At 43.6% G+C, this 16,408-nt stretch overlaps 1 protein-coding gene across 4 annotated transcripts in view; it reads right to left on the bottom strand.

Annotated features, from left to right (window-relative positions):
* The window catches only part of LOC124722369 (ELAV-like protein 3), a 148,522-nt gene that overhangs the window by 117,023 nt on the left and 15,091 nt on the right, over nt 1–16,408 (bottom strand). The gene's annotated exons all lie outside the window — the stretch shown is intronic.

Raw genomic sequence — 16,408 nt, 5'->3', positions numbered from 1 at the left:
AATAGAAGCCATCTTAGCGGGTACAGCGTAAAAGCAGGTCAACCGCTTTGACGTCATCCACTAGTTTCACAGGTATCTTGTCAGGAAGTTTACAATACGGCCGCAAAGCAGCCAAATTGGGCGGTCTAGTTGGATTAGGACCACCGTCAGGCAGGTACCATATATGCTGTAAGGTGGGTTTTCACCTCCGACGAAAGACTGTGGGTCAGTCAAGTGTGCTGAATGCGTAGCCGACAAAGGACAGTGGATTCCCTGGGAGAAGCATCAAGGGAAGATTGCCACACGGGCTACGTTTCTTCATTGCCCTTAGCCTCTTTTGAGAGTTCAGGCTGGACCCATTTCCAGAACTAGCACCTTGGCTGCCAACTTCGCCAAGCGGTCGGCAGGTTCACTCCCTGGGGCCCCGACATGTCCGCGGGTCCAAACATGCACTACCGGCCATTCAGCTTGATGGACGTCAGAAAGACGTTCCTGGATAGTCGTGACTAATGAGTGACGACATTTAAACTGGCATGCACTATTTAATACATATACAAAGCCAACTTCGGCAAGAAACCAAGCGAACTGCAGTAACACTAACAAGCCGCCGGAGACTGGTTTCCTTCAGCATATCCAGAAGGTATACCTGAACAACCTCCGAAAATTTCAGCTTTTGTTAATACTGTATATTACAAAAGAGTAAGAACAGATTCAGTAAATGAAAGAGGCTACATGACTTTCGGATCAATTTTAAACAAATATTTTGGTAACTGTGTCAGCAACAAGGGAAGAAAAATTATATTTTAATGTCCTGCGACGTGGAGGTATGGTCACAAGCCCCAATCATCCAAGGACGAGGAAGAAAACTGTACTTTTCTAAGGAACTATCCAGACAGCGCCTTCAAGTGCCTAAGGAAAAGCACTGTACATCTATATTTTATGATCCGATAGTGAAGTGTCAGAGTCAAGTGTGCTGAACACAGCCCATCTTACTCTCTCGCACCAACGAGGTAATGGAACACAAGGCCAGTGGATGGGCAAGTGACACCACACACATCAACGGAAGATGCCTTTCTTAAGAGGACTTTTTCCACGCTTTTAGACAGAACTTTTTTTTAAGTGCAAACTGCACGGGTTACGCACGACGCTAAGCACTTCACATTTGGTTTTGCACTTAACGATCTCCACTGGTGTGCGTGCGCGCTTGCTGAATACGAGGGGAGTAAAAAGGATGCTAACAAAATGATGCATTTGATACTTTCACTGAAAATCAAATTAAAAGTTGCTAATGTATCATACTGAATAATGAAAACCTAAGATGATAAAAGCTTACGCCGCAATGAATAATGCAAACATGTCGTTTCATCCACAGAATTCGCTGAAGTAGATAATCACTACGTTCCCAAAACATTAAGTTCACCACGAAGTATCGCGGTACTTTCCAGCCATTTGGAGAAATGGATCTTGAACTGACGCGTTTCCCTGACCCAGTAGGGCTGAATAGAATAGACGCAAATGGGATGAAGGACCTAACCTGGTATTATCTTTGATATATAGAAATTACGGTAAAACCTTTATCAGGATGACCGAACGGTGATCTATGGTACGTCTGAATAATGAACAGACTCTGGTGTTAAACTGCGTTACCATATTAAGTGTCGGTCGGGAGCAACTTCCACGCGATTATTCTGTTCAACATTAAGGTTGAAGTGTACACCTCCTTACCAGATATGATTTCCGGCCTAAGTGCCACCTATTATAGTGTTAGTGCTGTAACAAAGCGTACATTTCTTCGACTGTTCTACGGAAGTTTTTTGGTGGTATTTTCAAATGCTGTGCCGTTTCTGTAATTTACGGACTGTCTACTACACATTCTGTATTCGAACAATTCCTTATTTTCTGCATTTGTCATCATGATCATCTGAAGTTTCACACTCGTGCCGTGTTCGGAAACTTGCGAGCCGAGGGCACGTGCCGTTTATTTGTGGTAGATAAGCTATCTGCGTGGGTGACAGCTGATACAGCACGACAGCGCCTGCTTGTTCCTGCAACGCAACCCGCTCTCTGTAAGCTAGTGCAGATGGGAAGTGAACAAAGGAAGTGTGGAAGCGCACTTTAATTGCAGTCTTCACAGCTACAACGCGCCTACAATTATGTCATTTTCGACACGGGCGCTTGTTGAGACCCGGCGACCAAGGTCGCTGCAGCGAGACAATACCGCGCAAACTTTAATGTGATGTGCTTGTAATAGCTTCCACAACGGAACTGTGTAGAAACTTGGCAGAAAATCTACAGCGATTCTGATCGTATGTTAAGTAGAGCAGCGGCAAGACAAGCAATACGTTCATTGCATAACAGCAATGATAATGGTACATATGGCCGTGCCACTAAAACTGACTTACTGAACAGTTTTCAGAAATTCCTCCACCGAAGAGGCCGAGTAGATGTTCCAGAATTCGAATTAATAACACCTGCGTAAATAAATTTAGAAGTAGATATCTGCGGTGCAGGGAAGCAGTTTAAACCACTTAATAAAGGCAAATCTTTCGGACCCGATTTTATACCAATTATGTTCCTTTCAGAGTATGGTGTTCTATCACCATAGTAGTAATCATATGCAACCGCTCGCTCGAGAAAAGATCCGTATCTAACAACTATTAACTTTCACAGGTCACAAAAACCTAAAGAAAGGAAATAGGGGTAATCCGTTGAATTACAGACCCAAATCACTGACGATTTTCAGTAGGATTTTGGAACATATACTGAGTTCCAACATTATGAATGACTAAGAATACTAAGTACTGGCACAGTTGTTACGGATTCACAAAATTCAGTCTTTTGAAGCTCAACTATATCAATTCATACGAAGTAATGATTGCTATTGACGGTATTTCAAATTTATTCCTTATTCCTGAATTTCCAGAAAGCTCTCGATACAATTCCTCTCAACCATCTTCTAAATAAACTTCTAGCCTATAGAGTATCGTTTCAGTTGTGCCACTGTATTAGAGATTCCCTGCCTGGAAATATTAACGATTTCGGAGACAGTCGGACCAGCCCTCTTATTAGTTGCAGGCGATGCTGTCAATTACCGCCTATTAAAGTCATCAGCAGATAAGTAAAAATTGCAAATTGATTTAGATACTGTGTATGTACGGTCCGAAATGTGGCAGTTGACGCTAAATAATTACCGGTTTAATAGTGAATTGTAAGCCATAAAAGGAATCCCTGAAATTTCGGTTGCACGATAAACCACACACAAATCCAAAGACTGCCAAATATCTAGAGATCACAATTAAGAAATAGCTTGAACTGAAACTATCGCAAAGAAAAAGTTTCGGGACGGACTAACCAAAGACAGCGTTTTTTTGGCACAGCACTTAGACCCAATAGTTCTACTGAAGAGATTGCCAAGACTGCGCTTGTCCATGTCCTGAGCCCTGTTGCGCCCTATGGGATACTTACCAGATAGCATCGACAGAGGACGTCTAAGAAGTTTAAAGAAGGGCGCTAGTTTTGTATTATCGCGAAACAGTGTAGTGTGTTGCTGATATGATAAGCGAGTTCTGGTGGCAATTATGAAAACGAAGGAATTCTTCGTTGCGGCAAGATCTCTTTACGAAATTTCGGTCACCACATTTCTTCTCGGAATTCGAAAATTTTGTTTATGCCCATCTACATGGGGAGAAATCATCGTAATAAAATAAAAGAAATCAGAGTTCGCACGAAAAATTTAAGTGTTCGCTTTTCATGCGCGTTGTTCGCTAAGACAAAGGCAGAGAAATAGTTTGAAGGTGGTTCTATAAACCCTCCGCCAAGCACTTTAGTGCCAGTTGCAGAGTAGTCATATAGATGTAACCACTGTATCTGGAGTATCAGTCTCCCCCATACTTAAGCACTGTAGGGACTTTGCATCCTCTTTCATGTCACGGGATTTTTGCTTCTAATTGTCTTCCGTCCTAAGAAGTAAGGTTAGTTTAACGTAGCTTTCTACGCTCTTCTATCGCGTATGTGTCTCATTGTCAGTCTCTGCCTGACTATTGCACACTACATCCGCTTGAACGTAGTTACTGTAGTAACGCCTTTGTCTCCCTGTACAGTTATTACCCCATACTTGACTCCATTGCCACTAACCATCCCGTAAGGCCTCAAACGGTGCCCTTTCAACTTCTTTTGGTAAAGGAGCTGCACCACAATTTTTTTCTCATTTATACAATTCAGAACCTCACATTACTCGCTCTACCCAACTACTTTCCATGAACTAGTATTTTGGTTCACGATTAACTTTTAACTGATTGGTCGGTAACTGTAGCTACACCAGAGCATTTTACTTTTGAGTTAAGTGCACCGCACCGCTTCTACTTAATCCTACATGCAGAACTATTTCCCAGCCAATAGGAAGTATCGCACTGATTTCCAATTATCAAAAGTTTTCAGTCACAGTTCTTGCTACTTGTCAGTTCTGTGTAGTCAGCACGGATTAACAAGCACGAGCTACACACGACTCTACACTTTGTTTCGGTAAAGACGTACCCCTAGGCATTTACGTTGAGGTCAGATATACAGATCAAAAATTGGAAGCGAAAATAAATGGCTCTGCATTAATGGTAGTACAGAGCGGTTGGAGCATCCAAGTTACATGAAAACCAACGTTCCTTTGACCATGAACCATATGATCCAACTACACGAAACTGAAGGAAACCCACCCAACATAAAAATTCATAATTTTATTTTTTGGAGCGGTACATCAGATTCGCATTGATCGTAGACCCGATGAGGCCAAGGCTTTCGTTGAATGTGAAGGTTAGAGCTTCACACAGTCATTTGTTCTAGAAACGAAGAGAAATGTCCGCGCCTACAGTAAGCAATTTAATGCTGTGACGGGGGAGACCCGCTGAAAAGCTTTGACCTAGTATTTCTCCGGAGGTTTCCCCGACATTTCGAAGTCACGCTATCTTTTGACGATCACGTTAAGTTTGTAACTTTAGGCATTAGTCTCAGATTTGTTGTGCTTTCAGCTGGTGCACTGTAGGTCGGTTACTTTTCCAAACATGGCCTTCAAGCTAGTCACAATTTTCTTTATATAGATGGGATGTACGACAAGATGGACGCGCTCGATCAACTATTACGAATCTAAAACAAACACATTTATATGCTCCTCGTATTATGTTTACGAGCAATCTCTCCATTTAGTTGTGCAGAGACTCATTTTGAAAAGCACTGCAGAGAACAAAAAAAAAAAAACAGCAGATATGCTTGGAGATAGTGTCTTTTTCGATCACCATACTCTGAGTTCACAAACATTTTACTATATGGGAGTGCTACCATTAGTCCGTCCTATACCACGTAATAGGAACTCCGTCCATTGCTCTCTGTAGGTTTTTAAACAGGGCCGCTCACTACTACGAACTGTTGCGAGTCATAGACGTTTCAGTGTGTGCTGCGTTCAGCTGACAACGAGGACTTCCAGTAAGAGCTTTCCTTTTACGCGTTTCAGCAAACAGCGGGTGTAAAACTTGCTTGATGTCTGAGTATGTTCTTCCTTAAACCTATGTAACTTGCTACCAGGCTATGATTAATGTGTACTTTGATTTGTAACGAAAAACTAACATTTTCTGTGTTGAGATGGTCGTATGGGCGCATTTCAACAAAAAAAAGGAAAAAATACCTGAGAATTGTGAATGAGTCGCGCACCGAGGGTTCCGTACAAATTTAATTATGTATATAGGAAGTTCATCCATCCCGAGAATCGAGAATTTCGACGACTTATGCCTGGTATCAATACAATGGCCGATCTTTTGATTGCATTGACGTAGAAGCTTCAATTTGTTTACACAGCGAAGGGGACAGACCTCAGTACGTGACGCATTTAAACTTGATACGTCTGCCTAATTTCTGAGAGTAAGGGGTCTTAACTGTCTGGCAGACTGACCGACTCCTGATGGAATGACGACGACCGTGGCGACGTGGGTAGGCAGGATTAAAATGTTCGACCTTTACCACTGAGTTGACAGCATGTTTCAGAAGAGACCTTCCGAAATGTGTCATCAGTTCTGTGAAAAATGTCTAACGTTTTGCTGTCGCTTTCTTTGTTTTCGAACACTCGAGGAACCACTGAGCTCAAATATAAGAGTGCCCAGGCATTTCGTAAACACTGATAAAGTTGCACAGATGGCGAGGAATTTTGTCGAAAATTTATAAGCTTTGGGCCTTCAGCGTGTGGAAACAATAATTCCTTACAGTTTTATTTGACTCATCGGTTAATAAGATGTATGGTTACCGTCTCTCTCTCTCTCTCTCTCTCTCTCTCTTCCTCCTCCTCCCCCCCCCAAATCCCATCCCATCCACGTACCTGTATAACAGGACGAAGTCTTCCAATCTAATCACATATGAACTAAAAACCAGTTTAGAAACCTGATAAGCAATACACTCGTTCGCGCTGATGGATGCAATGTCGAATTCATGAAAAGTCAAGCGTTTAGGAGCTATCCCGACATGACCGCTTTACCGTCTTTCACAACCCTAACTTTTGTGGATGGTTCCATGACGTGCTTATTTCGCGTGGACGCGCTGGCGCACGCGAGCGAGGTGAAGGAGGGCGGTGGACGATAAGGTAATTTTCCAGAATTGAATATTAATATGTGAACGAGTTTCATCTGGCGATGGGGGTACTCGCTGGTTATGCCGAGTGAGGTACTATTGTCGGAGGTTACCACTAGGAGTTTTGTGACCATCTTTGCCCAGCTGCAGCGTGGACAGACAGGGTGCGGTCTCCGATTATGTGCTCGGGGGCAGGAAAGAGTTGCTTCTGGACAGTCAGCGCAAGTGCAGCCTGGCGATGTTGGGGATGTTTACGGCTTGTGAAGGTTGCTGTACGGCGCATCGAAGCCCGCCCAACACTGCGGAATGGAGGGCGGTTACTACCACACCAGATTGTCACTAACCCTGGGAGAAATCCTGGGCCCTGGTGAATGCATGAACAAGCAAGGTGAACTGCCGAGTCGAGGTACAAGCAGCAGTTGGGGGACGGCTGCTCTGCTACCAGACTTGTCAACAGAAAAGCAACATATTTCAGATTCTGAAGTATTAACTGACAAGCTTGTCATTGCTATAGACGTGCATAATATAACTTACATTACTGTTATGTATGTGCAGTTATTTTGTAGAAATTTATGCACATACCGTTGTTTTTTCCTCTGCGTCAGATGCCGCTGATGATGGGTTTTAAGCCGGAAAACCGGTTTTGACGAAACATTTCCAGTGCAGCTCATGGTGTACAAAAGAGGTCTTAATGAAAAGGGAAGTGGAAGTGGGCCGGTTAAGTGCCCGAGTTGTTTAATAGCTTTTCGTCCGGTATATACTTTGTGCCTTGCGACGTTAGAGATTATTCAGTGAACATTTACAATTTTTGTCTTTCCGACGAATTTTTTAAGAAACTAAGCATAATTTGAACAATTATTACGTGATAAACGTCTGTCTCGAGTCTCGATGACTTCCCACTTAGCATTTCACCATCAAACTGCGTTCATACAGGGATCTTGCCCCGAAGATCGATTCTATAACCTCTCAATTGATCACGGCCATTGACCTATAACAATGCTTTAGAACAGACTAGCAGGAAAGATTCAAAACTTTACTTCTGTTCGCCATTTGACAACGCTAATTGCCTGCCCTAAAAGTCGCAGTAACTTCTGCGCCTATTGACTATCGATTTTAAGTCTATCTCATCAGATAGGTGACTAGTTAGATTCGGAAAATTCAGAAGTATTACTAAATGCAATCCGAAAAAAACCACTGAATTAACTCCAGTTGGAAATGGTCGAAATTTCCATTTATCTTTAAGACTTATCGTCGTAAATATTGCGGTCACATCCTATAAATTCACTTGATTGTGTCGCCTTCTCCGTACCTGCCATTATGTTCAATTTAACTTTGCATTATCTGAAGGGGGTCAGTTAATAGAAAAACCGCCTTTATTATCAAATATATCACAAAGCTGAAGAACGGATATTCAGGTTCGACATCATAAAACTAACGATAAGAGAGAGAGAGAGAGAGAGAGAGAGAGAGAGAGAGAGAGAGAGAGAGAGTGGGGGGGTTCCATAAGCGTTTCTGGAGACTAATCATTTTTTTCTAACATTTGGTGGCGTTAGTAGCTGTAACCGCCGCTGACGGAAATAACAGCAATGCTTGATCGTGTTGTAAACATTTGACACTGCATCGTGAAATGCCATGCGGCTACGGAAGGTGACGAGTGCGCACGAGGACTTGGCAGGCCGGGCGCTTACACTGGCGGGCAGCCGCCGCGACTGATGGGAAGCGGCTCACGTCGGCACCTGGGCCGCTGTCACTGCGAACACCTGCCCGGGCAGCCGCCGCGTGCCTATGCGGGTACGCTGCACCACCAACCGCCCAAGCCATTCCAACGTTTGCGCTTTTCCGAAGCACCGCTTCTAGTTTTGAAATTATTGCTACTGTGTAAATATCAGCGCCCTGATGTTACAAGTCACAGCAAGCTATGGATCCAGACAGGATGGCGACAAGCACTGCCGCGCCACGTGTGCGCTAGGAGAACGCGACGGACGCTCCTGTCTTCTTGCCAAGTGGCTTTGTCTCGTACGCTTGGAAGTTGTGTGTGTGTGTGTGTGTGTGTGTGTGTGTGTGTGTGTTATTTTATTTACCGAAGTGTAACTAATTTGCAGCACGTAGTCTAGCCGATTGTCTGGTTTTGTGGATGTGTGTGAAGCCCTGTAAGTGACGCTGTCTTGTCCTGAACGTCTAGAAACAAATATTGATCCACACTTTCCACTATACTGCTAATCCTGTGTTTTTACTAAAATTAGAGTAAGAATACTAATATTCAATAAACCGTTTCAACTCAGATGTGTGATTTTCTGTGAAAAAATGTGTATTATTCCCTCTTCCTAACCATGCCGGCCGCTGTGGCAGAGCGGTTCTAGGCGCTTCAGTCTGTAACCGCGCTGCTGCTACGGTCGCAGTTTCGAGTCCTGCCTCGGGCATGGATGTGTGTGATGCCCTTAAGCTAGTTAGGTTTAAGTAATTCTAAGTCTACGGGACTGATAATCTCAGATGTTAAGTCTCACAGTGCTTAGAGCCATTTGAAACTAACCATGCCTTGTACTGTGTGCATGACTACTTTCTCGCCGCTTTAATAATCCAGTTATCTAAATTGTAATTTTGTAAAACGACTTATGCTTTTAAAATAGCAATAAATAGTATCCTCTGCTGCACACTTCCGTTATTTTCAAACTGTGCATGTGGACTAACGACTACGTAAGGCAGAAAACTAAGAAATTTTTTCCGCAGTTCGTAATTCTTCACAGTGACATAGAAGTGACTCCTTAGTACAATAATTACTTACAAGAAATGTGTTCGCAGTTGCGAATACGAACAACTGTCAGCTCTGGAAGGAGATGACAATGAAAATTTGTGCCAGACCGGGACTCTGGAGCCTGATTTCCCGCTATACGCGACCGGTGGTCTTAAGCGATTCGGCTATCCGTGCACGACTCACGGCCAGACCCAAACTTCCGCCTGTTTTAGTTCCTGTGTCACAACCTGTACTCTTATTCATCTTATATAATTTCCGTACACGGTACGATATTTTACTTGGAAGTCGCTGCCCGGTGTCTACGTGTAATTCCGATCTTGCAATGCCTGTGTTGTTAAGAATAATTATTATTCCTTCGGTTATTGCAGCGCACGACCGAAGGTACATTGCATCATTCTTAACACAGGCATTGCAGTAACGTAATTATCTACAATCGATACATCTTGTATCGATTTTCATCTTTTAAGTAAAGAAATTTGTCGGGTGGAGATCTCTGACTGAAGTCAGGGCGGCGATTAGTAGTTGCAGAGATTTTCCCGCTACACAGCTCGCGGCCGTCGTTGAGAGACTGGTGTTGGTCCCCGGGCGTGTTTACGCGCGCAGCTGGAGGTGAAGCAGCTGTGAGCCAATTACCTGACACGCCGCAGCCCTGCGCCGTGCATCCCCAACTGGACAGCTTATCCGACCGTATCACATATTCTGTCGTGGCACACAGTAATCACAATGTTGCTTCATGTTAATACGAGGTATACAAATCCTACCTCTCCTCATTAAAATACAGCTCTTTTCCATCTTTTATCTTTCGTAGTTCACTACTTCCTTGTCAATCTTATTACAAAATAATGCGTCATTCACCATTGTGGAAGGTTGGAACGTGACACCGGAGACTGACGTACGTTATTTTATTTCTTTATCATCCTGTAATGGCGGAGGAGAAATGTGTGAATCAAGGACAACTTCGAAACAGTCTGGACTGTGTGTACAAATTTGTCATCGCTTACTGCTTCTATCATCCTCTCGATTTAATGTTAATGGGAATGTCTTACTGGTAGTAACACGGTGTTTATGAACTGTACACATGCCGCACAAATTCAAACATTTCTGTAAGTATTCAAACATTCGTTTACGTATTTTCCAACGGCAATGAAGCTCATGTACAATTTCGAGCGATCTAGATAAACACTCTTGCAAAACTCACGCTCTGATGTAGGGTGAGGTGCACGAAAGTGCGCACCATGACTGAAGGAAGGATTTAAGTTTTAACGTCACGTCCCCCATAAGGTCGTAATGACCTAGTACAACATCGGACTGGGAAGGAAGTCGGCCGTTCCCATTAATAGGAAACATCTCTGACCTTCGATATTACAGAAAACACTGAAGACCTAAATCTGGACGAGCCGAATGTGAATTTAAACAGTCCTCCCGAATAAGAACCAAGAGCCATCACGGCCCTACTTAGCCCGATCGCCAGGGATTACGTCTCCGACGAAGTCTTGCCTAGTTGTTTACGGATAAAGCGTACGACTTGAAACCGAAAGGTCGCGGGATCGAATCACCTCAGCTATGTGAGGAACTCTGAAGAACGACATTTGGCACGGCGTCATCTGCACTACCTAAACCATTACAGGATTTATTATTTATCATATTGTCAGAAGTGCGAAGTGTATGATCAAAGACAGGAAACCTATCGATGACATCGGATTATACACTGACTGACCAGAAATTGGCTTTTGATGCATTTCGTGTCGCCCTCATGATGTCTGATGGTGCACGTGGCTAGAGATGAACACAATAGTAGACGTTTGTTAGTCTGCACAGCACCGCAGGTGCAAAAAACCAACTCCACAGTAAGGGACCACTTCTGCAGGTTGGTTTCGCATCTCATGGTCCTAGAGCGTAGTCAGCTGAGACCCTGTTGTCCACTCCACTTAATGACCAGAAGGGAGCTCTTCCTTCGGAACCACCCATTTCTCCAAATGTTGACATTTTCCCCGCCACTTTGGCATCCTCGCTTGCTGTGCTATTTCTGTAAGAGCTTCGGTAGTTGCCCTTTCTTGATTCCAGCCGACGATTCGCTGGCTGACGGCCATATAAAGTGTGGGTTTTCGTAGTCATGGCATTTCTGTTCTCGTGCCCAGCAGATATGACTTGCTCTAATGAACTTTTACTCATAAAAGTTTTTGCCTTCTCTGAAACTTCTCTTTCAATATCAAAAGGCAAGAACATCGCAACAGTTCACACGGCTTACAAACACAAAACCTAATATTGCGCCGAAAAACCACGCTTAAAAGCCATGTCTTACACGTGATCCACAGCTACTGAATTTCTCGTCTGCTCTGCTTTAAGTTATTGAACTTTCGCCTGTGCTAAGGCTCCGCATCCTCCTCCATTTACAGTCATTACTAAGCAAACTGACGACGTGCTTCCTTCCGTTCCCAGTTATATTTATTTTGGGGGTCGAATATATCTTAATCTGTACAATGTAAAGTAACATGCCATACCGAGAAGACCAAGGTAATTTATCGTTCTTGGATTTGACTGGCACTTTAACTGATCCACTACTGTCACCTTTAAAATTTGCAGCCTTTCAGGTGAGCAATCATAATCAAGTAAAATGTAGAAATAACATTTGAACAACAACTATCAAAAATAAAACCAACCCGACTGAAGATATAACAACGACGTCGAAACAGGTTCGAGTAAAGAAGGAGAAGTTGTTTACGGATGATGCAGATTAGAAAGCCAAATTTGGTCTAGACATTTTTTGTGGGGCCAATATCTTTCAATATTCAAGAAACGATCGAGCAATCCAAAGACGACAAACGAGGCGATGAAACATGGATTCACCACTTTGAAATTTAAACAAAACGGCAAGGAAATAGTTCAAAACTGTACCCACAGTCTTCTGGTACTCTGAGGGGGCTATTTTGTTCGATGTCCTCCGTCAGGGTCAAACGATGAACTCCCGAAGTCCACTGTAGGACAGGAAACTGAACAGACGATTACTGAGAGTTCGTGGCCGTAAAATACGAATGCACTTCACGATAACTAGGCCATACCCGAAAAGGTATCACGAAACTTTGATGGGCAGTTCTTCATCCTCCGTACAGCCCAGATCTCGCACCTTGACTTCCATCGCCTTGGCCAGCTGAAGGAAGGATTCCCGGGTAGCATCACAGAAATGATGGGGAAGTTATTGATGTATCGAGAACTTTGCCGTGACGCAGACCTGTAGAGTTTTACCATGACAGCATACAGGCTCTCACATTAGAAGTGGCGTACTTTCTCCTAAAGATAATGGAGACGCATTCCATCGAAACGTTGCTACCAGACGATGACGCTACTCGGCTAACAACCCGTGAAGACTTCATGTAAGAAATTCGCCCAGAAAGCCTGCACTCACATGTAAGTAGGCTGTTTAGGTTTTTCTGTTGGTGACGCCACGTAGCGCTCTGTATTAAAATCGCTGACTGCGCTGTGTGCAGTCTGTGGCTGATTGGACTCATTGTTGGATTATTCTCTAATGTAGTGTTGGGCAGTTGGGTGTGAACAGCGCGTAGCGTTGGGCAGTTGGAGGTGAGCCGCCAGCAGTGGAGGATGTGGGGGGAGAAATGCTAGAGTTTTGAGATGTTAATATGAGCGGACAATCTGGACGTTTGTCCGCCAGAAGAAGGAAATTTGTCAAAATAGATGTCAAGAATTTATATATACAGGGTGGTCCATTGATAGTGACCGGGCCAAATATCTCACGAAATAAGCATCACTCGAAAAAAAAAAAACTACAAAGAACGAAGCTCGTCTAGCTTGAAGGGGAAACCAGATAGCGCTATGGCTGGCTCGCTAGATAGCGCTGCCACAGGTCAAACGGATATCAACTGCGTTTTTTTTTTTTTTAGATATGAACCCCCATTCATTACATATTCGTGCAGCACGTAAAGAAATATGGATGTTTTAGTTGGACCACATTTTTCGCTTTGTGATAGATGGCGCTATAATAGTCGCAAACGTATAAGTACGTGGTATCTCGTAACATTCCGCCAGTGCGGACGGTATTTGCTTCGTGATACACTACCTGTGTTAAAATGGACCGTTTACCATTTGCGGAGAAGGTCGATATCGTGTTTATGTATGGCTATTGTGATCAAAATGCCAAACGGGCGTGTGCTGTGTATTCTGCTCGGTATCCTGGACGACGTCATCCAAGTGTCCGGACGTTCGCCGGATAGTTACGTTATTTAAGGAAACAGGAAGTGTTCAGCCACATGTGAAACGTCAACCACGACCTGCAACAAATCATGATACCCAAGTAGGTGTTTTAGCCACTGTCGCGGCTAATCCGCACATCAGTAGCAGACAAACTGCGCGAGAATCGGGAATCTCAAGGACGTCGGTGTTGAGAATGCTATATCAACATCGACTGCACCCGTACCATATTTCTATGCACCAGGAATTGCATGGCGACAACTTTGAACGTCGTGTACAGTTCTGCCACTGGGCACAAGAGAAATTACGGGACGATGACAGATTTTTGCACGCGTTCTATTTAGCTACGAAGCGTCATTCACCAACAGCGGTAACGTAAACCGGCATAATACGCACTATTGGGCAACGGAAAATCCACGATGGCTGCGACAAGTGGAACATCAGCGACCTTGGCGGGTTAATGTATGGTGCGGCATTATGGGAGGAAGGATAATTGGCCCCTATTTTATCGATGTCAATCTAAATGGTGCAATGTATGCTGATTTCCTACGTAATGTTCTACCGATCTTACTACAAGATGTTTCACTGCATGACAGAATGGCGATGTACTTCCAATATGATGGATGTCCGGCACGTAGCTCGCCTGCGGTTGAAGCGGTATTGAGTAGCATATTTCATGGCAGGTGGATTGGTCGACTAAGCACCGTACAATGTCCCCGGATTTCTTTCTGTGGGGAAAGTTGAAGAATATTTGCTATCGTGATCCAGCGACAACGCCTGACAACATGCGTCAGCGCATTGTCAATGCATGTGCGAACATTGCGGAAGGCGAACTACTCGCTGTTGAGAGGAATGTGTTACACTTACTGCCAAATGCATTGGGGTTGACTGACATCACATTGAGCATTTATTGCATTAATGTCGTATTTACAGGTAATCACGCAGTAGCAGCATGCGTTCTCAGAAATGATAAGTTCACAAAGGTACGTGTATCACATTGGAACAACCGAAATAAAATGTTCTAACGTATCTACGTTCTGTATTTTAATTTAAAAACCTACCTGTTACGAACTGTTCGTCCAAAATTGTGAGCCATATGTTTGTGAGTATTACAGCGCCATCTATCACAAAGCGAGAAAAGAAGTCCAACCAAAACATTCGTATTTCTTTACGTACTACACGAATATGTAATAATGAATTGGGGTTCCTATTTAAGAAAACGCAGTTGATATCCGTTTGACCTATGGCAGCGTCGTCTAGCGGGCCAACCATAGCGCCATCTGGTTTCCCCCTTCAATCTAGACAAGTTTCGTTCTTTGTAGTTTTTTCGTCTGACGCTTATTTCGTGAGATATTTGACCCGGTCACGATCAATGGACCACCCTGTACATATTATGGCTTTTGAACACTTAAGGTAAATACATTGTTCCCCGTCAAATTTTCGTTTGCTAACTATATGCCTTTCAGTAATTAGTGCCTTCAGTAGTTGGAATCTTTTATTTAGCTGGCAGTATTGGCGCTCGCTGTATTACTGAAAGTCAGACTGCGTTGCGCTAAAAATATTGCGTGTTAGTTTAGTGATGATCAAAATAAGTAAACAGAAAACTACGTTCAGTTTTACTCAGCTGTTTCAGTATCGAATAACGTAGAAGTTTACCAGCCCAGTCATTCTTTACATTCAAAGGGAAAATTTCAGTTCAGACATAGAACTGAACGCAGCTGACGTTGAAAAATGGGTTTTCATAGCCAGAGACTTGGGGTAACATTATGGTGTATTTTAATCACGAATAAAACTATCCTACTTTGAGAAAAAATGTGTTCCATTGCTTACTGAATGAGTCCTAGCAGCAGAAGTATGATGAGCGTCAGCCGCAGGTGGGGTGCGGGGTGGGGGAGGACGCAACGAGAATAGCACTTTTAGGCACCATGCTCTTGGTTGCGTTATTTGTTGCCTTAGACTCAACCGCTGCCTCCTCCATTACCAACTGCTATAGTGTGTCCCCAGAAAATCAGAAAGAATGACAACCCTGTATGGCAAACATCAATCATCAGTTTTGAGGTGGTAGCGAGAGCGTCGGTTATTAGGAGAGGGCCGACTCGGTTTGGCGGCGAGCGCGAGCGCGCACAGCGGGTGGGGTTTAATTTCGGAGCTGACTTGACTGACGCACCGGATGGCGCGCCGCCGCCCGCCCACGACGGCCGCGATACTTCGCACACCCTGCACCGCGGCCGCAACCTCGCGTCGGGGCACCCGGCCTCCACCACCACCCCATCTTACCCTCATTTCCTAGTCTCTTTCTTTCGATGAATTAATTTAATCACGTACGCCGCGCCAGTGAAGGAACTCCTTTCGGTTACTTACTAATACCATCAAAATTCTTACTTTGACGATAAGCCTCCCGATCAGGATTCTCAAAGAAAATCGGCCAACGAAATAGTAATCCCCACTGGAGTACAATATTAACCCACTAAATTAACAACACCAAGCAGTAATTACAGTCTACTTATCGCCCGATGAAATTCACGTAGTCACCAACGATGTGATATTCTCAAACGAAAATTTACCAGGATTGATTGGTTAGTTATTAATAATAATTTACTACTACTACTACTACTACTACTACTACTACTACAACAACAACATTCATCCCTACACAGTGACACCAGTAGAATTAATTGAAGAGAATACAGTTGGTTACTTTTCATGCTATTATCATTAAAATATTGTTACAGGCCCTATTACATGCTTATTTTCGATTTCTGAGAGACATTTTACTATCTGAAGATTTTAACAGCAGTTACCACTGGTTGCCACGTGAAAAGCTCTAAACTAGTTGTTTTCAAACGGGAGAAATTCGCTGCTTTTTTTCTCAAC

This window comes from Schistocerca piceifrons, chromosome X, assembly GCF_021461385.2.
Source record: "Schistocerca piceifrons isolate TAMUIC-IGC-003096 chromosome X, iqSchPice1.1, whole genome shotgun sequence".
NCBI lineage: Eukaryota > Metazoa > Arthropoda > Insecta > Orthoptera > Acrididae > Schistocerca > Schistocerca piceifrons.
This window is presented reverse-complemented; position numbering and strand designations above follow the sequence as displayed.